General features: G+C 38.8%; 1 long non-coding RNA gene across 3 annotated transcripts in view; it reads left to right on the top strand.

The window, feature by feature from the left end:
* LOC114227272 (uncharacterized) overlaps positions 1-24,356 on the top strand; it is an 84,946-nt gene extending 60,590 nt beyond the window's left edge. For all 3 annotated transcript variants that reach the window (XR_008558239.1, XR_008558238.1, XR_008558240.1), the window contains exons 2-3: positions 11,374-11,525; positions 24,038-24,356. This is a non-coding gene — a long non-coding RNA (uncharacterized LOC114227272). The remainder of the gene's footprint in view (positions 1-11,373; positions 11,526-24,037) is intronic.
* The last annotated feature ends 1,735 nt before the right edge of the window (positions 24,357-26,091 follow it).

Below are 26,091 nucleotides of genomic sequence, written 5' to 3'. Positions count from 1 at the left end.
GTGTTTGCTTCAATGAGTCAGCATTTTCTAGAGAGACAAGGAAGAATAGGGCATCTCAGCCAGAGGGAAGAGTGTATACAAAGTGACATGTGACAATACAGTACATGGAAGAAACTACAATCAGGCAGAACTGAAATGTGGGGCACATAGTGAGGTGCTACTCATGAGTCAGGGCTGTGGTAGTGGAAGTGTAGCAAATGTCTGCCTCTGGGGCACAGAGAGGTACTAACTTTTTGCAAAAACAGTTTACAGTATATGCTTATAACCTAAGATAGTCATTAACAGGAGCTCACAGAATCCGAAATCAATGCATATATATAAGTGACCTAGCAAGGCATTTTGTACAGCGTAGTTGTTGATTTTGCCTGACCCAAAGGACTTGAATTTGGGAGGATACAGGCAGCCATCTTGGCCGTGTGTTGCCTAAAGCAGAGCCCATGTAGAGGGAGGTAGCAGAGAATGGAAGAGGATTAGATCTTGGTGACATGAGTCAGCACCGGGATTAAGCCACACCTAAAACATGGCCATTTCAGGGCTCTTAAGATTAAAGAGATAAGTCAGGTTGAACTTTTTGCTTAAGTCAGTTTGATTCTCTTTTTTTTTTTTTCTGCGTGTATGTGTCAATTGCAACCTAACAGATACATCTGTCATCTTCATTTTATAGTTCAGGACACTAACATCCAGTATGACAAAGTGACTCACTACCAAGTGGCTAAAGATTGATACCAGACCCAGCTCTCTTGACTCAGAGGCCAGGTTTAGGAAGATTCAGAATTTTAAAAACCTCCAGCATGTGAGGCCTAGATATTACATGTACCTAGAAATCTGTTTACAGTGCCACATATTTGAAAGTGTGATTACGTTCAGTTTTAAAATGGCATTTCTAAGTAGCAATGTTGTAGAAAGAGCATTCAATCAAGAGCTTGGCATTATTGGTTCTCTCATGAATTACTTTGCCACTAATTATCTTTGTGGCCTTGGGCATACCTCTCTGGGCCTCAGTTTTTCACGGCCTGTGGTTATTTCTAAGTCCCTTTCCATTTCTGCGATTCTAAGCATAAGTTCACTCAATTTTCAATTATCCATTATGGATCTTACATATTTCTACATATCCTGGGGAAATACTTATTTTTAAAAAATTCATCTTTACTATTGAAAGTATTACAGATGCCCTCCTTTTTTCCCCATTAACTCCCTCCACTGCACCCCCCCCCCCCAACCCCAGGCCTTCACCACACTATTATCTGTGTCCATGGACTATGAATATATGCATATAAGTTATTTGATTTATCTCTTCTTGCCCTCTCTCCTGCCTTCATTCTGAGATCTGTCAGTCTGTTCCATGCTTCCATGTCTCTGGACCTATTTATTTTGTTCATTGGATTCCATATATAAGTGAGATCACGTGATGTTAGCCTTTCTCTGACTGACTTATTTCGCTTAGCTTAATAATCACTAGGTCGACATTTTGGCTGAAAGGGTAAGATATCCTTCTTTTTTTATAGCTGCATAATATTCCATTATGTAAATGTCCCACAGCTTTTTTATCCACTCATCTACTGATGGGCACTTGGGCTATTTCCTGTCTTAGCTATTGTAAATTGTGCTGCTATGAACATTGGGGTACATATATCTTTTCTGATTGGTGGTTTGAGGTTCTTAGGATATATTTCCAGAAGTGGGATCATTGGGTCAAATGGCAATTCCACTTCCAATTTTTTGAATAACTTCATACTGTTTTCCACAGTGGCTGCACCAGTCTGCATTCCCACCAACAGTGTACTAGACTTCCCTTTTCCTCACCAGTGTTAGTTGCATGTCAAAATATTGCTATCTTATTTCATAAAAACTGGAAAGTGATAATAAATATGAAAGTCATTATGAGAGTAGAAACTTGAATGTGAAATTTCATGTTAATATAGTCCAGTTAACAATAAATGTTAATATTGTTACAGACCATTCCTTTTTTTGAACAGTACAAATTGTTTTACATCCATAATTAAAAATATTATTTCTCTGCTTATTAATTTCTGTGAGACTAACTAATATTGCCTTTTTATTGATAAAGGGAAAGCAATATTTGTCAGATGTTTCAGAAAAAAGAGTAAGAACAGCTATACTGTTGAAAATAAATAGCTATTGTCATTATTTTTTTCTACCAAGAACATAATTTCTTCTCTCCTAAGAACTATTAATTTTAGAGCAATATTTTCATTATTTAAAAAAATTACCTGGAACATGTATCAAACTATCACTACTTCTGCAAAATATTTTAAAGAGCATCTATCTGTGCCTTACACTGGGAAAGTATGCAAAAATCCCCTAACATTTTTCACATCAAACCACGTGTGTTTAATGTGCACCACCTCAAAGAGCAACATTACCACTCTAGCACTACCAAGTGAGGAGAGAACGGAGAGATTTCTAAGAATATATGGGTGTAATTTTCTGTTAACTGAGAGTGATTGACAGTTCGTGGAAGTCTATCTACAAAATAACCTGTTTACAACACCCTTCATTTTATTTGATATAAGGAAACTGCCTGACCCATTTAGCTACCAGAAACTCTTTTTCTTTTATCATCCTAATTGCCTAAATCCTTATGGATATAATATGTAAAAATCTATGTTTATTTAATTTAGTTTTAATAAAACCAGTGTTCTTTTGACTGTCCTCACTATTTCTATTTGAGAGTTGGTTGAAGTCAGATCATGTATGTAAAACTACAGTGTGTTCTAGATCTAAAGTCATTATACACACTTAGATTTGGGGTCCTAAAGTTTTAACATCAATATTACCAAGAGAAGAGTTTTGTTTTATTACGTACGCATGGACAAAGAACAACCATATCACACTAGTGAAAATGGTAGTTTCCAAATAAGAGAGGACTTAGAAGAAAAAGCCAAACTGAATTTATTTTATTTATAGAACTTGTCTAAAGGGAAATTATGAAACTATCACTAAATAGTTTTTGATGAAATCTCTCAAAACCTAAGACTTTCCTTTTGCCTCCCAGTGAAAATCTTTGTCCAGGCCTACACTCTCAGTGTGCTGCTCTCAGATGTCACTGCTGGGAGCTTGGAGCTGGGAGTGGAATGGGTTTGGAATGAGTTTCTAGGGACCATTTTTGCTTTTCTTGGACGTTACTGAGTTCCTGTACTTGTACATTCTCCACACTGTAGAGAGGGGTCTGCATGTCTATGGACCAGGGTTTAGAGAATGTCTTGTTCTAAAGAAGCCCCATCTGGTTTTCTAAGCCAGATAGATCAGTTCGCCATAAAATTTTCATAGGGTCAATGTCACACTTCAGACTTCCATCTGGTCTACCACCGATATTCTAGACCATTGTTCCTCCATGTCATGGGTATACCACTGGTAGTAAAAGGGAGGATTTTAGGTGGTACATAGATAAATGTTTTATTGTTATTTTTATGTATTTGAAGGCATATAAAATATATTAGTTTCTTATTTAAATACATTTACTTAAAAACTGTCATTTGTTTTAGAGACACATAGTAATGAGAGTTCTGGAGGAACTCATGTATGGCAAAAACATGAATGTAGCATGTGAATAGCTGAAGTTTGGGAAGTATTGTTAAAGACTAGACTAGCTCCTTGCTTATCCCCAGGCACTCAAAGTAGTTAGACTCTATAAGAATTGGGACGCCCTTTGCATGTTGGCCTTTGCCTTAAGAGTGTCAGGCAATGATGAGGAAATACACCTCAGAAGATTCTAGAAGATCTCTAACAAGAAAGTGGTGTTGAATATGAAAGAAGAGGGCACAGGGTATGACTGAAGTAGAGAAAAGGACTTTGAGACTCAGCAGTTGGGAATTGTGAAGGTTTCCTGAAAGAAAGAAGACTTAATTGGGATGAGCAGGAACTAGCCAGGTGGAGAAGAGAAAAAAAATGGCATAGTCCAAGCTCATTTCTTACACCACAACCCCAGATTGTGAGCTTTGCAGTCAGAATTTGGGGCAGGTGGGAGGGACCAGGCTATCTGAAACTTCATTCCTGACACAGACATTCAAGTGTATGTAGCTTGGTATTTACTGCTTCCCTTTCAAAGAACAGGTGGAACAGGGTGATGGTCTTCTCTATGATCAGTCCCAACCACATGCAAACAGGGCAAGAGCAAAGAGGTGGGCCACCTAAGGAACCACCACTCACCTGGAATAAAGGCGCAGGAATGAGAAGGGGTTTCTTCAGGGCCATATTTAATTCATTCCAGAACTGTCCCACTTCATTGTCTCGGAGTGTCTTAGAGCAGGGAAACTGTGTCTAAGAAGGGGGCTCTGCTCAAACTCAATACTGGGAGGGGCGAGGGCAGGGAGCAGTGCTGGAGCTCTTGCTCACCTCAGCAGAGTTTGAGTCTTTCCTTAAGTCAGACATGTTTGATAGAAAAGTCAAAAGGCAGCCTCAGCTTGGAGAGGTTTGAGTTCCTTTTTTGAACATAAAGAAATAAAAATAATATGCTCTTTTAGAATAACATAGAGCAGGGATGTCTAATAAAAATATAATGTGAGTCATATATCATTAAAAGATTTAATAGACACATTACATAAGTAAAAATAACCAGGTGGAATTAATTTTAATAATATCTTTTATTTAACTCAATATACCTAAAATATCATTTTAACATGTAACAAATATTCAAAATGCCAAAATATTTTGCATCCCTTTTTCGTGTAAATATTTGATATCTGTTGCATATTTTCCATTTATAGCACATGTCAATTGGGACATTAAATTATTAGAAACAACATTTATATTTTATTTATTTATTTTAAAATACATTTTTATTGATTTTAGAGAGAGAGGAAGGGAGAGGGAGAGAGAGAAACATCAATGTGAGAGATAAACATCCATTGGCTGCCTCCTGCACACCCCCTGAGCATGTTCCCTGACCATAATCGAACTGGAGACCCTTTCATACATGAGAGGATGCTCAACCAACTTAGCCACATAGGCTAGGGCATATTTAAATCTTACAATTCTTGAAGTAGAAAAAGTAGATTCCTATATCCAAATTGCTTCAAACATACTTAAAGTTTTCCAGTAACTGAATTGAAGATCATAAATAATTACTTATTATTTCAATTAAGTTAAATGAAGATAAAATTCCAGTCTTCAGCTCTGTTAGCTATATTTTAGGTGCACAATGTCACATGAGTCTTGTGGCAATTGCATTGGGTCATAGAATAGAAGAAAAAAAAAAAGATTTTTCTTGGTCACTTTTCTTTTGTAATGATTACCAAGGTAGGAATTTCATAGAAAGCTGGGTGATGAAAACACATTGAATAAAGGTACAGAAAGCCTAAACTAGGCTCCATCACTGATCATGGTTTTCTTAGAGGAGAATGATAACTGCTTCTCAACCTTGTTGGTTTTGCACAGATGCTTTAAGGATCCAATGAAATCTATAATTAAAGAATTTCTTGGGTTTGAATGGTTTTCAAGTATCTTAACCAATGATTCTCAAATGCTTGTCCCTAGACCAAGTGTCCACGCCCCCCACATGATAATCCTCCATATTTTTAAGCTTATTCTACCACATCTTTTCTTAAATGGGTTTAACAACTCCAATTCCTCCACAGTTACTTTCCCCTAAGCCATGAATTCAATTTCACTATCCTGGTCCCTATCTATTAAACACTGTTCTTGTTTGTCTCTATCCTTCCTAATTGTGCTATCTTGAACTGAATGTACTTAGATAAGACTTGACCAGTGTAAGGTAGACTCTCTGCGTGTGGGATCTTCCTAATCTAGATACCACACATCTATTAATGCAGTCTCTCGCTCTGTCTTTGCTTGCTTTTTAATGTTTTTCTTTTTTTTGGTAGCCGCAGTCACTTGACTCATGTCAAGCTTATCAGTAACTGAAACCCCCATTTTCTTTCTTCCTGTACTTGTTTGATTACTTTGGTTGCACTTTCTGAACTGCCTCTTTTCTTTAATTAAAAAAGTCAATGTACTATTTGAGGCTGTTATATTTTTCTTTCCCCACCCAACATTTTCAGCCATATTGCATTCAGTTTGAACACTGGGTGGAAAAGGTCTATGAGAAGCCTTAGGGAAGTGCCTCCTGAACTTTAACACACACACAGCTTTGTTAAAATGCAAATTCATTTTCTCTCTCCTTTTAATTGAGTTTATTGGGGTGACATTGGTTCACAAAACCACACTGGTTTCATGTGCACAATTGAATAAAATATCTGTACACTCCATCGTGCGCCCATCACCCCAAGCAAAGTATCTTTTTGTCTCCATTTCCCCCCACTAGCCGCCGACCCCTTTCCCTCTGGCTGTCACACACTGTTGTCTGTGCCTATGTATTATGTATAGATTTTTTTGTTGTTGTTGTTAATCCGTTCACCTTCTGATTCAGTAGGTTTGGGTTAGGGTCCAATATTTTATATTTTTAATAAGGTCCCATGAACTACATTTTGAGTAACAAATTTTTAAGATACCTGAATGTGTGTGTTTTTATTTTTAATTTTTACAACCAATTCTCTTTCCACATTTTTTTATTATCATATAAATGTGCATTTTCTATGTAGGCCCTCTCTGAGATCCTTTAAAACCTTAGCTGGGACTTATAGTATATGCAGTTTTGAGCTTCTTGGCTCTTTAAGGGAAAAGTATACTCTTTTTTGGATTTCCACATAATCTGGTAAAAGGAAGAGTGTTATTAAATGGTGCTGATTTTTATTGAGTTTGTTTGGGTCCACCACAAGAGCAGGAAAAGGCCAGAATCATGGAACTAACATCAAAGCAGTTGCCAATCTCTGGAAAATACTTTTCCAATTGGCCTTGTATAAGATTTTATTTTTATTTCCTTCAGTTCTAATTCATTTTGTCAAAATGAAAAAGAAATCAATACAAAACATAAATATCAAGGATTATTTAATTTTACTGGAGAGTAGAAGGGAGAGGAAGGCTAAGAGAGGATGTGGTGGTCCTGTCCTAGGTGGGAAAACCATGAATTTAATGTTGTTGTAAAGTTTGGAGTTCCTCAACACCATTTACACCCTCAGATGCAGACCCACCCAAAGTGAGGCAAAAACTATTGTTGTTGTTTTCTTTTCAGAATGGGAATTAGCCACAGGCTTTTCTGTTGTCTTTTTTATTCTCTCTTCTCTTGATTTCTTTATTATCTCTAGATCTTCATTTCCCCTAGATGCCCCTTCTCTCCACTGTTTTAGCTTTTATTCTTTCTTCCTTATCTTCTTAGATTCTTCTAGCTTTATATTTATACTAGAGGCCTGGTGCACAAATTCGTGTATGGGTGGGGTCTGGCACGTCTGCCCCAATCAGCCCTATCGGGGTGGGCTGGCGGGGGTGGGGGGAAGGGGCCGAGGGCAGTTGGCCGGCTGGCCCTGCCCCCTGGTCGAACTCCCAGTCAAGGGGACAATTTGCATATTAGCCTTTTATTATATAGGATTTGTCACACTTCTTTGACACAGTGTCTTTCTAGTAATCCAGATAATCATCACCTGATACTTTTAATGTGTTTTGTGCAGAGTCATATAGAACAGCATTACTTTATGAAAATAAATTGACAGAATCTGCCCACTCATGAAACGGGGCTGACAAGAGGTGGAAGAAGCCAGGTGTGCCTCCCACTTACAGGTCTGAAAGGGGCTCTATGCAGGGTTTTGTGCTCTCTGCTAAATCTCTGAGGCGGTGCTGAGTGAATAACCTCAGAAAGCATGGGATGCTAAGGAGTTCCAGTATGACTGGCTCTGTGCAATCAAATGCAGCCAGCCTGTTTGTGTGCAAAAGGACCGGGTTTTCCCCAAGCTGCTGGTAATGACGAAAGAACAGACTTTCCCCTTTCTGGCTCCTGGAGTAAAATTGCTGCCAAGATATTTTGGAACAGAAACTGGAAAATGTACTGACCACTGGAAGACAGTAACAAGGGTCCTTTGATTTTTTTTTTCTGTGTTCATCCATTTCTTCTTAGGTGAGAATTCTGAGATACCTGGTTGATGCAATCTTGTGACCCAGCTACTTCTGTTCAGGATACACTGTGTGGGGCAGGGAAAGCCCTATTTGGGTCGGGAGTCTGTAAGGAACAGATAAGTTCTAGTGGAACCCATCAGGGAAAAGAAAGAAACCAAACACAACGGGAAATGCTTAACAATGAAACCCAGCCTTTGCTTGTGTGGTCCTGTGTTTCACCACAACACTCTATGGAAATGGACTGCTGGGGAGAAGATTGCATGTCAGATAGTTTATGAAGCCAGAAACCTGTTGAAGGCTCTTTATAAGTTAGTAATGAAAAGGCAAAGCCCTTGAAACTTCAGGGAAGTCAGTTAATAGCTCTGATTACTATAGGCCACCAGGTTGTTGGGTCACAGGATCATGGCTACATTATGAAGAAAATAGGAGGGCCGTCTGAGTCAGAATCCAAAACAATTCCAAGTTACATCACGACTTTCCAGGAGGTTAATTCTTTTTATTTAAAAAAAATAAACTTTTTGTTTTCATTGAGAATTAACCTATTCTCATTAAAAACATAAAATGTTGACATGGACAAGTGTGTGGTGATGGTATGTGTGTGGGAGAATGGGATGGGTGGAGATGGAAGAGGAGGGCATAGAGAGGATAAATTGTGATGTAAAAATAAAATAAAAATATTACAAAATGTCATAAGCAGAAAAATAAACATTATAAATTCTGCTCCTACCACCTAGAGTGAACCCACATTCTCTGTGGTGCATTCTTTTTGTCGTTTTGTTTTCTGTGCTTTGAACAAAAACATAATTATGTCCATATGGTAGATGTAATTTTGACTATTTTTTAGACTTGAGCTTATATCATAAGTCTATTTCATGTTGTCTCAAAGTTGGATTGCACATTTTGTCATGCAAGTTTTGTAAGTTTATGCCAAAAATTTCTTATTTGTTTTCATGTTGCCAGTTTTTTTTTTGTTTTTTTTTTGTATTATAACTAATGAGGCTATATGTCTTGAGTATTTTGGAATAATTCTCCTGAATTGAGTCTCAAGAAGGTTATTTACTTTTATGCGATAGGCAGAGTCTAGTCGATTTATGAGTGAATTTTTGTGTGATTTAAGAGGCTAGTGTTGTCTAGGCCGGTATGTGAAACTCCATTGCCAACCTTCAGTTGGCACTAGAGTCACCTAAGTCACTCTCTGTTCTAACCTCACGGGCAATTAGTCCTGAACCAAGGAAATGGGGTCCTAGGTATTAAATAAGCAGGAACTAATTGCTCTTCTGAGCACAGTGTGCAAATTGATTCAAGAGAGCTCCTGGGACATGCCCATGTTTAGTGAGCTGAAATTTTTCCTTCAAGTGCTCTTCTGATTGAGCCTCAGTGGGGGTGGTAGTGGGGTGGTGGTGGGAAGGTGTGTGGGGCAGGCTTGTTTACTAGTTATGTTCTCTTGGGCAAGTCTCTTAATTCCCCTGAGACTCAGTTTTTCTAGCTGGCACTCAACCTCTTGTAGGGTTGTTGTGACAATAAGAGAATATGTTTGTAAAACAATTAACATAGAACCCAATCCATAATGGATACTTAATAAAAGTTAGCCATCATCATCATCATCATCTCATCATCATCATCATCATCATCATCATCATCATCATCATCATCATCATCATTGTTGTGTGTTCCTACTAATCTCTTTTCCCAAGGGCTTCACTCTATCTCCCCATGCCCTTCAAATACCCCCCATCAGAGACTGGGGTAGTACTTCACCCACAATGTACTTTTCTGGGATCAAGATGTTTCCCCTCCTTATAAAGAATATTGACATTCTTGGTGATCTGACCACAGACTCACCCATCCTCAGTAAAAGACATTTCTCCAGCCTGATATTACCTGAGCTTCTTCCTTCTTTCCTTCTATCTTTCCTTCGACCTGAGGTTAAACTTTAGGTATTAGCTAAGGCAAGAATCACTCAGAACTTTATTTAGGGAGGAGCATATAACTATGTATACCATATACTAGTATTTGTGGTAAATTGGGCACTTATACAAAGCATACAGATGATTGTGCTTATTAACTTCAGTAGAGTCAGGACACCTAACTCTAGTTAGTTGGTAGTTGGATAAGTCAGACCTGGATAGAGAATGAGCCAAATGAACACAGACTTGATATTTCCATTTGGCTGAGCCACAGCATCTGGGCAGGCCTGAGGTGTGAGCCATGAGAAGAAATCTGGAAGGACATGCAATATCAGAAGATGCTTCATGACTGGTGATAATTAGAGTTATATGCTGGAGAAAAGTAATCGGAATTAAGAAGGCCTAACAGTGGGATTTGCTCATTGACAAGGAGGAGGGGAGCAGGAGGATTTGAAACAGGAATTACATGATTCGATTTATGTCATGATAACAAAGACAATAATGATGATTCCAATAGCTGGCTATAAGCCAGTCCCTGTACTAAGAGCTTTACATATAAGAGGTACTAGTATTATCCTTATGCTCATGATGAGAACATCAAATCTTAGAGAGATAAAATAACTTGCTCAAGGTATAGAACTAGTAATTAGCAAAGCAGGGATTTGGATTTAGATCTGTTTTTCTCTAAAGCCTAGGTTCAGATAAATAAATCTGGCAGCACTAGGAGGATAGATAAATGGGGTGGGGCCAGAGGGACTGGATACAGAATGCCCACTTATGGAGTGATTTCAGTATTCAAGAGAGGTATGAGGGTCTGAAGCAAGTAAGGTACAGTAGGAATGGAGAAGAAGGTACACATATGAGGTCTGGTAAGAAGGTACATGACAACAGTGGCTCTCAAATCTCGATGAATAACAGATTCTCTGCAAAAGTTTGTTTATTTATTTCTGAATGTGGATTCCTTCAGCATACTCCCAGCCTTCTGGGTCAAAATCTCTGGGGGTAGGGTTTGGCACTTTTACAAAGCATCTAGTTCTGAAGCTCTGCCAGGCTCAAGAACCACAGCTCTATCATCCTTGATTTAGGTGTTTGGGGTAGAACATGAGAGAGAGGATTTTAGGATGACATCCAGGTTTGAGACTTTTGTGACTGAGTGAATCATGGGTATCCTCCCTAAATTAGGAAACAACAATAATTTTAAAGGGTAAGATGCTGAGTTTAGTTTTGGACATTTTGAGATGAGTCCTGTGGGGAGCTGGATATCAAAGTCTAAAGCTTGGAGTAGCAATCAAGGCTACAGATTTAGACAGGGAGGTCATTGGTATTTGGAAGGTGGTTGCTGTATATTTTACATGAATTTTCAAAAATACCCAACATTCTATTTTATTTCAATAATCAAATAATCATTTTACATAAATACAATGTACTTAAGTATATTCCCTTTCTGAACCTTGATTGAGTCTATTGCTTTTTAAAAATATATTTTTTTTATTGATTTCAGAGAGAAAGGGAAAGGGAGAGAATCATTGATTGGTTATCTCCTGCTGGTCCAACACTGGGGATTGAGCCCACAACCTGGGCATTGACTGGGAATTCAAACCGTGACCTTCTGGTTCATATGTCAACACTCAACCTCTGAACCATGCTAGCTGGGTGAGTCTATTGCTTTTTAAATCTGTTACCATCTATATATATAAAAGCCTAAGCGACCAAACGACCAGTTAACCAGTCGCTATGATGTGCACTGACCACCAGGGGACAGATGCTCAACCCACATATTGGGCTCCCTCCTGTCTGGATCAGGCCTGTGAGGATCGGGTCAAAACCAGCTATCTGACACCCCCTGAGAGGTCCTGAATTATGAGAGGGTGCAGACCAGGCTGAGGGACCCCACCAGTGCACAAATTCATGCACTGGGCCTCTAGTTTCTTTATAATTCCTTAAAAGTACTTATTTGTACCACTGTATCACTTATTTGTACCACTCATTGGATTCAAACCAACAACTTGTTAAAGTAAAATTTATTATCCTTATGTTTTAGATAAGGAGATTTAGGGAATTTATGAAACATTCCCAAGGTAATGCAGAATCAAATTGTTGAGTCTGAATTTGAACTTAAGACTGTTTCTGACCCATGCCTCGGAGCTTTTGGGCTATTTCACAAAAGAGCTACTCCTAGATCATGCAGACAATCTTCATTTTACCTTTGTAAAAGAAGCAGTATAATCTATCACTAGTAAATTTTGCAGGCTAATTCCAAAGCATATTTAAATACAGAAAAATTTATTTAGAAAAATTAGTTCAATGCTTTTTGAGAAATGGGTCCTTAGTGATTATATTTAGTAAAATGAGTTTATGTTCACTCCCTGGAAACCAGTAGGGTTGGACTGATCAAAGTACCTTTTGACCTCTGTCCAACAGCATGTGGAGTAGTCTACATTTTCTGTCCTCTCAGAGGAAGGGGGTGGGGAAAGGCATGGCATTGGGTTTCTGTTTCTGGAAATTCTTTTGCAATGGTTTGGTCTCCTGAGATTTTCCCAAGTTGTTTGTGGAGTATAGCCAACTTTGGGTTGAAACTAAAATGGGCTCTTGGTAAGTCCAGGTTGAATATATGTCTCTGCACTAACATTATTTTTCTTTAGGCTTGGATAAATACAGACATCTGCCATGTTTTCTGGCAGCACTGGTAAGTATGAGAAGGGCTGGTGTAAAATATGCAGGCTGTTATGAAGATAGGCAGGTTAAAATGGATACACTTGAGTAAACGGCATTCTTTTCCACTAGATGAGTCAGATAGCTGAAACGATGCGGAATTATTTGGAACAACTGTAAGACTGATATTTAATCTCCATAAGTGACAGGTAACTAAGATAACAGTGACACCCAGATGACAACTTAGGCAACAATAGCTCAGCTTTTTGTTATTGTTTTTTTTTTAATTTATTTATTGTCTTAAGTTTTACAATAGCCCAGCTTTTTGTATGAGAATAGGAGAAATGCTACTTGAGCAATCATTTTTCCAGAGAGATCTCAAGTATGGTAATGCTATCATAGCTTTACTAATTCTCAATAAACTCTGTTTACTAAGATTCATGATAAAAGATAACCTACTCATGTGTAAATATGTGGAAATATTTTGACTATGCTCAAGAAGAAAAAGTGTCAGTTAATTAAGAGTCAGGTAGCTAGAGTTTGCACCCAGATCTGTATAAGTACAAGGTAAGCGAAATTCCACCTACATGTGAAAAGACAACCTTACCATAAAGCAAGTTTTCCCCAACCCCTCCCTGCCAAGTGAATTCCTTATTCCACAGGTGTGCCAATTTATCTCCAAGTCTAAGCCACACCTATTCCCTGTTCTGGCTCTACACCAAAGAACATTTAAAAAGCCTCTCCCCTTAGATTTCAAATTATCTTTGAGCCAGTATTGATTCTTGACCTCCCTTCCTCCCCTACCATGTCTAGACAGGTATCCCAGTCTCTTCTCTATTCCACGTGTGGCACTTAGGTGGTACTAACTATTTGTTGCCTAGATTTGGTTTTGACTTTTTTTTCTATTCCTTCACATCTCTTACCCTGTTCCTTAGATCCCATTTCATAATCTCTTCATATTGTTCTTTGGTATTTGGCTACACAGACCCTCAAGAAGACAGGATAACTCAATGGAAAGAACATGGGATTTGGGGTCAGAAAGACCAGTTCAAATCTTTGTTCCACTGTTTACTAGCTTCGTATACTCTAAGGAACAACTTCCTTTCTTTAGCCCTCAATTTTGCTTCTTTAAAATCAGAATGAAAATGCCTGTATGATAGAGTTATTGTTGCGATGAAAATCAGAATAAATACAAGGAACTTGGCTCCCCTTAGGTGCTCAATCAATATTTTAGTATTTGTTGAGTGGCCTTTCCTGTCTCCTCATGTCTCAGTCCAGATCATGACTCAGTCAGTTATTTGTTTCCATTCATTCTGGAGTGGAGAATAAAGCCAAGAATTATGCTTAGAAAGCAGTTACAACACAAGTAACTTGAGAAAGGTGAATTGAAGGTTTATTTCCCATCTCATTTACTGGCGCTAAAGTTACCTCTCAGGGCCAGATTAAAACATTATGAGCCCTCCTTAGCCAGCGTGGCTTAGCTGGTTGGAGCATTGTCCAGCACACTGAAAGGTCATGGGTTCAATTCCTGGTCAGGGCACATACCTGGAGTGTAGGTTCTGTCTCCAGTTGGGGTGCATAGCAGAGGCAACCGATCAATGTTCCTCTCTCACAGCAATGTTTCTCTCTCTTTCCCTTCCTCTCTCTTAAAAAAATGCAAATAAACCCCCATCCATTATAAGCCCGATGTACAGGTAAGATAAAGATGCCCTTGAACTAGTCCACATGTAAGTCAAAATTAACAAAAAAGAAAAGTCTAACAAAGTTTAATAATGTTCTTCCCCCTATGATGTCTACTCTACATCTTTTAAAAAGTATCAAATTCTTAAAAACCGCCACTACTACCACCACCATCACTACCACCACCACTTTTTTTATTGCCCTGGGATTGTCCTTATCTATTTTTTCCCCACAAGATCTGAGGGAGGTGGGATAGGGGAGAATTACTGGCTAATCAATGCTTTTTAAACCCCTGAGATAATTCTTTTGAGAGTTAATTTTTTTTTAGACTCATAAAAACACTTAGTTTTTAAGCTACCATCTTCTGTACATATCTTGTCAATATGGCCCAGGTTTTTATTACTTATTGTTGACACTGAAATAAATTTTTTCTCCAACATTATCCTTAGCCTTTCTGCAGCTCTCAGACTTGCTAAAATCTTGTGTTAATGAAAGCTCATGGTAAACAGTGTGGTTTCTACTCAATGGTCATTCTTTTCTTACTTCTTTGCCAAAAGAACCTCAATTATTGTCCAGTTATTTAGGCCCATGGTCTTCATTGGTCCCTCCCTAGCCTCCATGGGGGAATCGGAATTAAGCTACAGCAATTCCCTTTTTTTTTTTTGTCAATGTCTGATTTAATGTAGGCATGAAGTGCAACCTTGATTATGATATGTGAAGGCAAATATGGAAAATTTGGGGGTAAGTTTCCTTTGCTCTTAAAAGGGACAAAATATAGTGGTTCATACTTAATCTAGTCATTGTTGGCAGAGGAGTTGGTGTCATGGAAGTTATCTTGAGATCAGCAGGATACAAATTGGAAGACAAAATTGACATGCTCAGAATAGCAGAGGAAAATATGGCAAGAATCTGGGCTCTTGATGATGTGATTGAGCCACTGACTGAATCTACTGGCACCATCAGGAGAGAATCTTTATTGTTTAAGATACTTTTAGTTGTATTTTCTATTACAGCATCTGAAAGCATCCTAAGTAACAAATAATGTTAAAGCCATTCTCACAAATTGCACTTATTTTTTTCAGAAATGCTTGGTAGAAATTTTTATTACTGGTTATAAGATTTGTCCTAAATAAATTATATTTTCCAAAAGACTGTCAATCTTTTAAAAAATAAAAGCATGACTTGACTAGCAATTGTTTAGTCTGGTGCTTCCCAATTTTCTATAATTTACATACCACTTTTATGATTTTGTCATATCCTTGTATTATCTGTACCAATACAAATATTTTTCTTTAAGTTGTCTCTCTTTTTAAAAATGAAATACATTTATTAAAATAATTTTTTTAATTAGTTATAAATTGAAAATGAATATAATTTGCCTTAAATAGAAGCTAATCATAAAAAGAAATACCATGAAAAAAGTAATGTTATAAAATTCTTGCCATATAGAGTTGCCTATGAAGACTGAGCTTGAGCTTTGCTCTCTCTTGAAAGGGGAGACTAAGAAGTGTTACAGAAATGGTAAAATAAACCCAACACCAGTGGGGACTATTGGCTTGTCATATTAAGAACTAGAAGAGAATCTCAAGGGGGATATCATAGCTGTGCCATCTAAAATCATCTGGTGTTCTACCAGTACTCTGACTGCTCCTAGAACTGACCTAGTCAGAGAGCCTTTTCAAGGGCCTGGACTCCTGAGCAAAACCTCCTGGTGTGAGGCTCAGGTAACCTTGAGAAGAAAGGCTTAAGAATCAGCCTTTGATTGATGTGATAATGAAAGGTCATTGAAGCCACTCTTTGAAGCAATATTTTAATATCCGTGATATTAGGGCAGCCAAATATTCATTTATTATTCTCTCCATGTGAGTTGTTTTTAACTTTTTGGAATCATATGCCCCATTGAGAATTTCTGGAAAACTATGATTCTTCCATCAGGAAAATGAACAATTGTGCACACATACACAATTTTCACACACGATTAGAAAGGCCATGGACCCTCAGCATTCCCTATATTTTACATGCAACTTCCTACAGTTCACTGTGTGATTCAGTTCAGTGCGAACTGCGGTTGAGTGCAAAACTTGGTTTTTTGAATATGTCTACCAATGAGTAAGAGTAGTGTTTCAATTTTAATGCACTAAACTAGAGAATTACTTTCCCCTCAACATCTACTTTGAATAGTCATAAGTTACACTTACATTGCCTTCCAGAGGGTTTCAAGAGATGAGGTCAAACTCTATAAAAAGAAAATCAGCCAACCCTATAAAGTTATCCTGTGGACTTTGAAATACCACTAAATGTACCTAGTAAAATTCTCCTTGGGCAAGCAGACTTCCAGGCCTGGGTGGAGTTCCCAAGGGTACCTTAGCTAAAATAAACAAAATGACTAGGAACTTTGGATTGCCTTTGAACTCAGGTGTCTGGATGTATCAGCAACAGGGGCATACCACACGTCTGCATGTCAAACAAACAAACAACAACAACAAAAAACCCCACAGAAACCCAATAGGCACCTGTTTCTTAGATTGCCACTTGAGCAAAGATATCGCATGATTTTAATTTATGACAGCTCACAAACATCCCCACACTTTTCTTTCAGCCAAGTAACTCTTCCTTTAAAAGGGATAGGATGAGTAGTAGCAAAATGAAATAGACCATTTAAATCTCTAATTTCAAAAGATATTATTTAAAACATTCAACTGTAGGACTCAGACATGAAATATGTAATAAGATCCAGAATAATTTTTGGAACAAATTTTAATGAGCTATGAAATTAGGAAACTCATAAACAACTAAGCTTCTGAAATTTATTTTCTTTAAATCTGGCATCAGTCTGAGCCAATGGTTGATTTCAAATGTTCATAAACGGTTAAATTAAAATATATTACTGCTAAACATTGGAAAGAATGTTTTATTTTATTATTATTTTTTAATATATATTTGATTGATTTTTTACAGAGAGGAAGGGAGAGGGATAGAGAGTCAGAAACATCAATGAGAGAGAAACATCGACAGCTGCCTCCTGTACACCCCCCACTGGGGATGTGCCCGCAACCAAGGCACATGCCCTTGACCAGAATCGAACCTGGGACCCCCCAGTCCGCAAGCCGATGCTCTATCCACTGAGCCAAACCGGTTTCAGCAAGAATGTTTGATTAAAAAAAAACTTGATAAAAATAATGCTGAAGAGGAGACCTGGAACTGGTGATATTCATCTGATCCAATTCTTTATGTAACAAATGTTAGAAAAACACTAGAAGCACCTTATAAAAGGTGAGATGCTTATTATCTCCACGTGTAGTTACTTGGCTTATATTAAGAACCACCTGCAATTTTCCTTTAGTTTCAAGTTGTCTAAAGGTTTGGTGAGAGATGTCTAAAAATTATCAAATATCTCAAAAAATTTTTAAGATCAGAAAAGGTGCATTTAAGTGCTTACTGGGTGTTGAGCTTAAATTTGTCTTTGGAAGGATTTTAGATTTACTTCTTAATAATATGGTGGAAACCATAATAATGACCACAAGTGGAATATTATGAAAATTTCACTTTTTATCTTTGAAAATTAGTTTTCTCCAAGGCGAACTGCAGTGGACCAAATTTAGTTGATAGCAGATCATTGTATAGTAATTTGGGCACAGAATCAGTTTGATGACCGTTAAATAATAATGTTGCCTTTCTTTGTTGTCAGTGGAAATATAAACTCTTCCCCTTTACCTTCTTAACCTGTAAAGTGGCACTCTCCATGCATATATTTTCTTTACTATATTGGAATGTCCATTGGGTGAACTTTAAGATGTGCATTAAAACATTCTTGATGAGTGTATTAGGTATATAGTGCAAGTAAAACGAGGTTAGCCCTTAGAGAAAAAACATATTCATTATCCTTCATGTAAAAATAGGTAAATATTGATGATACATCTATAGTCTAGCAGGAATGGAAATTTAAGACAAGGCTGTATGAGATAATAAAAATAGACTGCAAATTCTTGTAAGGATACTTTAGACTGCTGAGATCAACACTCACATGTGTATATATATACGTATCTATGTTTACATATATGTACACAAATGTATTTGTCAAAGGAGTGTCTATCTCGTTTTTTATTGTATTCTTAAGAATTAAACTGTGTGATATTTGAACAAATGCTTTGAGTTGGCATACAGTGATAAATATTATTTCAATAAATAATCTTCTTAAAGCAATATTCGATCTTAAATCTTACTAAAACTCTCATTTAGATTCTTAGGAATAATCTTGGTTCAAGGCAATAAATGCAGGGTGGAGCAAAAGTAGGTTTACAGTTGTTCATATGGAAAATAATACAATAATTAATAAATAATAATATAAAACTAAACTGTTTTGTGTACTCACAACTGTAAACCTACCTTTGGCCACACCCTGTATGCTGATTTAATCACAGGGCGGTGCTTTTTAGTATGATTCTGGGCTACCAACTCTGGGTCTCTGAGTGGTTCCCTGCTATCTGAAATTTTCATAAATGTTCCAGATAGTTTTATGCACTAGAAGGTTGAGACTGTAGTGCTTGAAGACAGTCTCTGGGGATTCAAATAGTTTCCCTGCTACTGTGTTAGATTCAGTGCCTTTGCTTGCTCATTCCATAGCTCCCTGCACTTATTTTTCTTTGCCCGCTGGGTTTGCAGTATCTGTGGCTTGTACAGTATAGAGAGCTGATGCATGCTTTCATGTCTCTGGGCTTACATGGTCAGACACAATCCTGTGCTTCTATCATCATGGAAGACCATTAGGAATTTCTGTTCTCTTTCCCAGCCCACTCTACCTGCTAACTTTTCTGCAGTGAGCTTTTCTATTTCATATATCCAAGGAGGGCAGATGGCAGGTTTTTTTTTTTTTTTTTTTTTTTTTTGTAAGGAGAGAGAATTAAGCTGAAAACATCATCACTGTAATCCTTCATAATCCCCTCCTCTTTCTTATCACCACCATCATTATAGCTGCTGTCATTTATTGAGCATTTACCATATGCCAGGCACTGGGTTAATTGCCTTTCAAACATGATCTCATTTAAACTTATGATGGGTTTTATGATTGCCAGCTTACACTGGAAATGGGGGCTTCAATTCACACAGCTGGTGCAGGACAGGGTTGGGAGGTAAACCGACTGGTTTCTAATGGTAGCTCAAAAATGATGGTTATAATCTGAAAATAGAGAACTAATTGGGGGGAGGGGAGAGAGAAATATTCATTAAGCACTTTCAGTCAGCTAGGTACTTTACATGCATGGTTATATTTACTACTGTTAACAAACCTCCTGGGGGTATTTCTACGTATTTTCACATTACAGATGTCAAAACTGAGGCTCAGCAAGTTAAATACCCAAATTCGCTGCTGATAATGGAAAGACTCAGAAAAAACTCTCTGTCTCTTCTCCTTCCCTCCTTGTCCACCAAACCCCAGCTCTAGGCTGCACAGGTTAAAATATCTACTCTGTCACATTTTAGTCTTGGAAATTACTCAATTTCTCTGTGCCTCAGTTTCTTCATTTGTAAAATAGGAGTAATAACAGTATAGATTGCATAGGAATTTTGTGAGGATTAAATGACCAAATGTATATAATATAAATAACTTAAAAGAGTTCCTGACTTAAATATAGTACTCTACTAGTATTAATTGCAATAATAATAATAGTTATTTTTTAAACCTTGAAAGTAGATTAATTTTCTACTTTCCAAATTAGCAAGATGGAAAATGATTACTTTATGGAAAACTGAAAGAGAACCAGTTGTTTCTAGTTTTTTTTTTCTTTCATATTCTAATTGAAAGGAGTGAGCTATACACCATATCTTGTTGAATAGGACACTGGTAATCAGGGTTGGAAGAACCACTTGCAAGTAGGTGGCCAGGATCTCAATCAGAGACAAAGACATTGGGGAGGGAGTGTGGGGGGCAGCAGGGGAGGGACACTGCACTGGGCTTTTGAGTTATTGTAGGTGAAAAGGAGACTCAGAGGTCATTGCAAAGATTCTGATTCAATCTATCGCTTTTTCTTCGAAAGCCAACAAAATTACAACCACTTCTGGAAACATTCTGAAAATGAAATACAAATACATTTGTACAATGATAGGAGGCTTGTATTTGTGCCTAGAATACTGTGTGCCTAGAATTCTGGCCTCTGTAAGCACGCTGCAGGATAATTTGAATAAAGATAGGATCTGAGGGGGAAAATGATGATGAAGGGGCTACCTCTTCAGAATTAGGACTCTTCAGTCCGCAGGAAAGCTGAGAGGCTAGGGAAGAAATCACAAAGGCAATGGATGCTATGGACACAGAATTATTCACCAACTCTGGGGCACATGTTGAAGGTAGCCTTAGATGTCTTTAGGACACAAAATGCAGGGCCACACATTGGAGACTAAACCATGACACTGATCAACTCCAGAAGTTATAACACATAAATAGTTTCAAAAAAATAGACAAGTAACATCTAAAAACACATTATCTGAGTGTCCTTTATGATCAAGGCCTAGGCCTAGGATGGGTGTTCAGGAAGCACCCTATAAGCTCAAAATCTAGAGCTATACATAATAAACTATAATACAAAATATTATGCATGTAACTAAAACTATGTAAATGAGAGCCAAGAAGTTAGTGGGCCAAGAGGAATCAGCATGGTGGTGGGAGGTATTGACATTAGTTGACGCAAGTGGGAAATGTTATAATACCAAAATCTGAACTGAGAGTTGAGATAATTGGAATTCACATGATAGAAGGGAGATAAATATAGGGAATTCCAATCAGAGGGAACAGCATATGAAAGGCAACCAATGAAGGGAATTTGGATAAACTACACAGATTTATTGTTATAGGACCATGTTTCTTGGAGAATGCTGGGAGTTAAGTGTGGAGAGTGAGGCAGAAGTCTGCATTCATTAATTTATTCAACAGACCCTTATCAATTACTTACGTTGTACTGAGTACTACATAAGCATTAGAGGCAAAAAGATGAATAAGATTGAATATCCACCATCCATCTATTCATTCATTAATACTAAATATGTGCTATGCATACATTAGATATAATGAGAAAGCAGCCATGCTGTCCTCAGTAAGGTTACAGTTTAGTGTGGAGACAGATGGATGCCTATTATAGTACTAGAGGCCCGGTGCACGAAATTCATGCAGGGGGGGGGGGGCGTGTCCCTCAGCCCAGCCTGCACCCTCTCCAATCTGGGACCCCTTGGGGGATGTCCGACTGCCGGTTTAGATGCGGCAGTTGGACATCCCTCTCACAATCCAGGATTGCTGGCTCCCAACTGCTCACCTGCCTGACTGCCTGATTGCCCCTAATCACTTCTGCCTGCCAGCTGGATCACCCCCTAACCACTCCCCAGCCAGCCTGATCGACGCCTAATTGCTCCCCTGCCGGCCCAGTCATCCCTAACTGCCCTCCCCTGCTGACCTGGTCCCCCCCCAACTACCCTCCCTTGCCAGCCCGGTCACCCCTAACTGCCCTCCCCTGTAGGCCCGGTCGCCCCTAACTGCCCTCCCCTGCTAGCCTGGTTGCCCCTAACTGCCCTCCCCTGCTGGCCTGGCGACCCCCCCCCCCCAAATACCCTCCCTTGCCAGCCCGGTCACCCCTAACTGCCCTCTCCTGCCGGCCATCTTGTGGCAGCCATCTTGTGACCACATGGGGGTGGCCATCTTGTGCAAGGGCATGATGGTCAATTTGCATATCACCTCTTCATTATATAGGATAGTATGGTAGGTGCTATGGAAACAGCACTCAAATCCATGATCTACATACTATGTGTGACCTCCTACAACTTAAATCTGATCCTGTTATTCCCTGTTCAAAATCCTGCAGTGGCTCCCACTAGGGCCTTTCACTTAAAATCTAAAATCCATAGCATGACCTCACAAAGTCCTTCATCATTTGGCTCTGGCCATTTCTCCAGCCTCACCTCGTCTCTCACCATGACACTGGCCCTGTCTCCATATCCACTCACATAGAACTCTCTGGGGTTATAAAATTGCCCTGTTACTTCATGATGTAGAGATTTAGCGCTTTTGCATGTCTTAATCCCATTGCTCTTCTCTACCTTGTCATCTCCAGCTCATTCATCAGACTATACTATTATTCTGGCTCAGATACCAAATAGTAAATAGATTGTGTCAATATCTTTATAGTGAGTTGAGAAATAAGCTCTTAATGGGTTTCACTTGATTGCCTTCTTAATGGTCCTTGTTCCCCCTACTGTGTTGGATTCAGTGCCTTTGCTTACTTGTTCCCATAGCTCCCTGCACTTATTTTTCTTTGTTGCTGGGTTTGCAGTGTTTGTGGCTGGTACAGTATAGAAAGCTGATGCAGGCCTTCATGCCTCTGGGCTTCTGTGGTTAGAAACACACCATGAAGACATGAGGAATTTCTGTTCTCTTCCCCAGCCCATTCAATCTTCCTGCTAAGTTTTGTGCAGTGAGTACACATGACAAATGGAGACAGAGCGGCAGTAATTTCCTGAGCATAAGATGGTGAATCTGCTATCTGTGCCAACTGAGTCATTAGACTTCTCCTAATTAGTCTGTTTTCCTGTCCATGTGGGAATCTTCAGTCAAGACAATGGGCAGTCAGGGATTTGGGAGTGGGGAGCATAGTGAATTAACTGGGGCCATTCATATGAGAGAGTTTTAAGAACTTCAGACCACCAACTCAAGTAATGGATGCCTGAGGAAAAAATCAGAGAAGTGGGGAGAGGACATGGGCAACCTGGGTCATGATTAAACTTGCCAATAAAACAAAGGTCTATTATTTGAATATCCACATTTTACCAAACTTAAAAAAATTTTTTTTATTGGTTTCAGAGAGAGGAAGGGAGAGGAAGAGAGAGATAGAAACAACAATGATGAGAAAGAATCGTTGATGGGCTGCCTCCTGCATGCCCCACTACTGGGGATCGAGCCCACAACTGGGGCATGTGCCCTGATCAGGAATTGAACTTGTGACCTCCTGTTTCATAGGTCTATGCTAAACCACTGAGTTTTAACAAACTTTTAATAGCCTTGTATTTGTTACGTTATCATTTATGTGATCACCATAACAGAAAGAATAATAGCTATCTATAAAGCCCAACCCACCTCCTTATACTACCAACTCTTGATTTCTAAACACATAAGGAAATGTTCATGTCTAAAGACAAGCCTTAAAAAAAAGCAGGTCTTCGGGACTGACTGGGTGTGAGCCCGTGGCATGCACAGAGGGGCCAGGATGAGTGCAGCTTTGGACTGGCAGTTTCGGCCTGATCCCCCGAGGCCACGCCGAGGGACCTCTAGTTTTTCATAATTTTATATGCACTAGAAGGTGTGTACTCTTTAACAAATACTGGTTTCCTTCATGCTACATAGTTATTTTGAGATTCAACACAAATGCTTATGTGAATAATTGTTTTATTGCTGAGTAGTATTGTGTACTGTGAATTACTACTTTATCTATCTATGATTTTGGTTATTTCCAGGTTTGGGGTATTATAAATAAATCTGCTGGGCATATTGCATTCAGTTCATTATCTAGATGTATGTTTTACTAATCAAACTGTTGTTGTTTAGGTGAATGATTTACTTGTAAGATATGTGGAACTGTGATCTAAAATGGTCATTTCCTTTGCCTTCCCACCCACCCAAAGTAATGAAAATTCCAGTTTTTCTGCAACTCTGCCAGCACATACGATGGTTAATCTTTTTAAATACTAGTCCAATAAATGAGTATAGTATTTAAAAAAAAAAAAGCAGATCTTGTTCTATACCTGAGCAGCCCCTAAATAGAACCTGTGTGCAATTTTGGAAATAATCTTTTCTTTTAAAGGGGAAGGCTCACTAGGGAGCGTCTCATGCATATGGTGAAAGCATGCAGGAGACAGTGGTGCTGAAGACTCCCGAGTCTGTGTGCTGAAGCTGTTTGCAGCATTCTTCTGACGTCATGCTGCTGAGATCTGCACAACCCTCGGCCGGTGGCAGATTTCTTCCCCTGTGGCCGGCTGTGACTTTCAGGTCTTTCATTGTTTTAGTCATGCTGCTTCTTTGTGGTTCCCTGAAGAAGGAGCTGAGGCTATGAGACAAAGCTTTTACCTTTGCTTAGAGCTCAGAGTTGTGATGAGAAGCAGTAAATAAAATCTCTTTCCACATACTTGTCTACTTGATTGGAATTCTTATAGGCAAACTCAGAAGGTCACAAAGTCCCTGAATAAAGTGATATTCAGAAATATGAATATTGATATACCATGAAAAAATATTGTACATGTTGGGTAAAAGGGGGAATGAAATATGTATTTATGTACTTGTATTTGTGTTAAAAATATAACATGGGCAGGGTCTAAAAGAAACCATTAAAGGTGATTGATTGCCTACAACATTTGGGGATAATGGTATGAGCAAGAATTGAGTATATATGTGTGTGTGTTTTTTTTCATCACCTTGATTTCTCAAACTTAATATATATCACCTTTTAAAAAATAAGATGAAAACAGGAAACCAAAGTCCAGGTGGTATTACAGCATGTGTCAGTGGTGTGTGTATTCCCAGGGTACATGAAACCTGCTCACCAGCATAGGATGTTCCAGCCACTTTGATAGAAGCTGCCTTGTTTAGAGTACCATCTCCATGCCGGTTACTTCGGATGCTCCTCTCGTTGAATCCCTGCAGCCCTGTAGGCAGGCAGGTACCACTGCACATGTTTTCAGGTGAGGGAACCGAGTCTTGGAAACATTAACTGACCAAACTGAGACCAGAGAGGCAGAGGTGTCAGAGCCCATAGCTGGCATCCTCTGACTTCAGACCTAGTGTCCTTTCCCCTCCACTGGGCTGGCCACACCTCCATGACTGCAGATGTGTAGATTACATCCAGGGCCAAAGTACACATTTCTTCAATAAACACTCACTGAATGCTTACCATAAACTAGGCACCCTGGCAAACCCTTGTGATGCAAATAAAGTAAGAGTAGGGAAGACAGGCAAGGAAACGTGAAGCCTAATATGAGACAAGAAGTGCTTTTGATGGAATTAAGCACAGTGAGCGTGGCAGTGCAGAGAGGATATTTCATTGAACTTGGGAAGTTCGTGGCAGTTTTCCCAGAGATGAGTCTTGGAGAACAAATGGTATTTAGCTAGGAAGAAAGAGGTCAAGTGTATTCCAGGCAGAGGGAACAACATGTCCAAAAGCACAAAGTTTTGAAAGAGCACTACATTTTTGAGGAATAGTCAATAGCTGGGCATGTCTAGAGCATAGGTTAGTGGAGAGAAAGGAGGCCAGAAAAGGGCAGGCTCTCTGTGACCACACTAAGTTATTTGGACTTCATCCTGTAGCAATGGCGAGACCATGAAGGATTTAAAGTAGAGGAGTGAAAAGATTAAACCTAGAGCTTAGACAAATGACTGGCAGGAGACGGAATTAAAAGGAATCGAGCTTTGAGGTTGGAGAACTGGCTGGGACAATGTCCTAATTTATTGTTTATATGTTTGTGCACATACATGCACTTTTTAGCATTAGTGTTTTTTTTCTCCCTGAAATTGGGCGACATCTTACAATGGCATGTTATAATAACTTAATAGGCAACAGTTTTATCTCTTAAAGGCCCCCAAAGACCAGTGGATCTTACAACAGATGGCACCTCAAATTACATAAAACGGTCCAGGCAAGAGGCACTGAGGGTCCAATGAGTTCTCTGGCAGTGGGACAGTAAAGATAAAAAGATTCGAGCACTATTTAGATTCTGATATGATATAGGTTATTAAGTAAAAAAAGATTGCAGAACACTGTGTATAATATGTTACAAGTTAAAGAGAAAAAGGTGTGTGTGGTTGGGGGGATATAATACACACACACACACACACACACACACACACACACACACACACACGTAC

The sequence above is a fragment of the Eptesicus fuscus genome, chromosome 15 (assembly GCF_027574615.1).
Source record: "Eptesicus fuscus isolate TK198812 chromosome 15, DD_ASM_mEF_20220401, whole genome shotgun sequence".
Classification (NCBI taxonomy): domain Eukaryota; kingdom Metazoa; phylum Chordata; class Mammalia; order Chiroptera; family Vespertilionidae; genus Eptesicus; species Eptesicus fuscus.
This window is presented reverse-complemented; position numbering and strand designations above follow the sequence as displayed.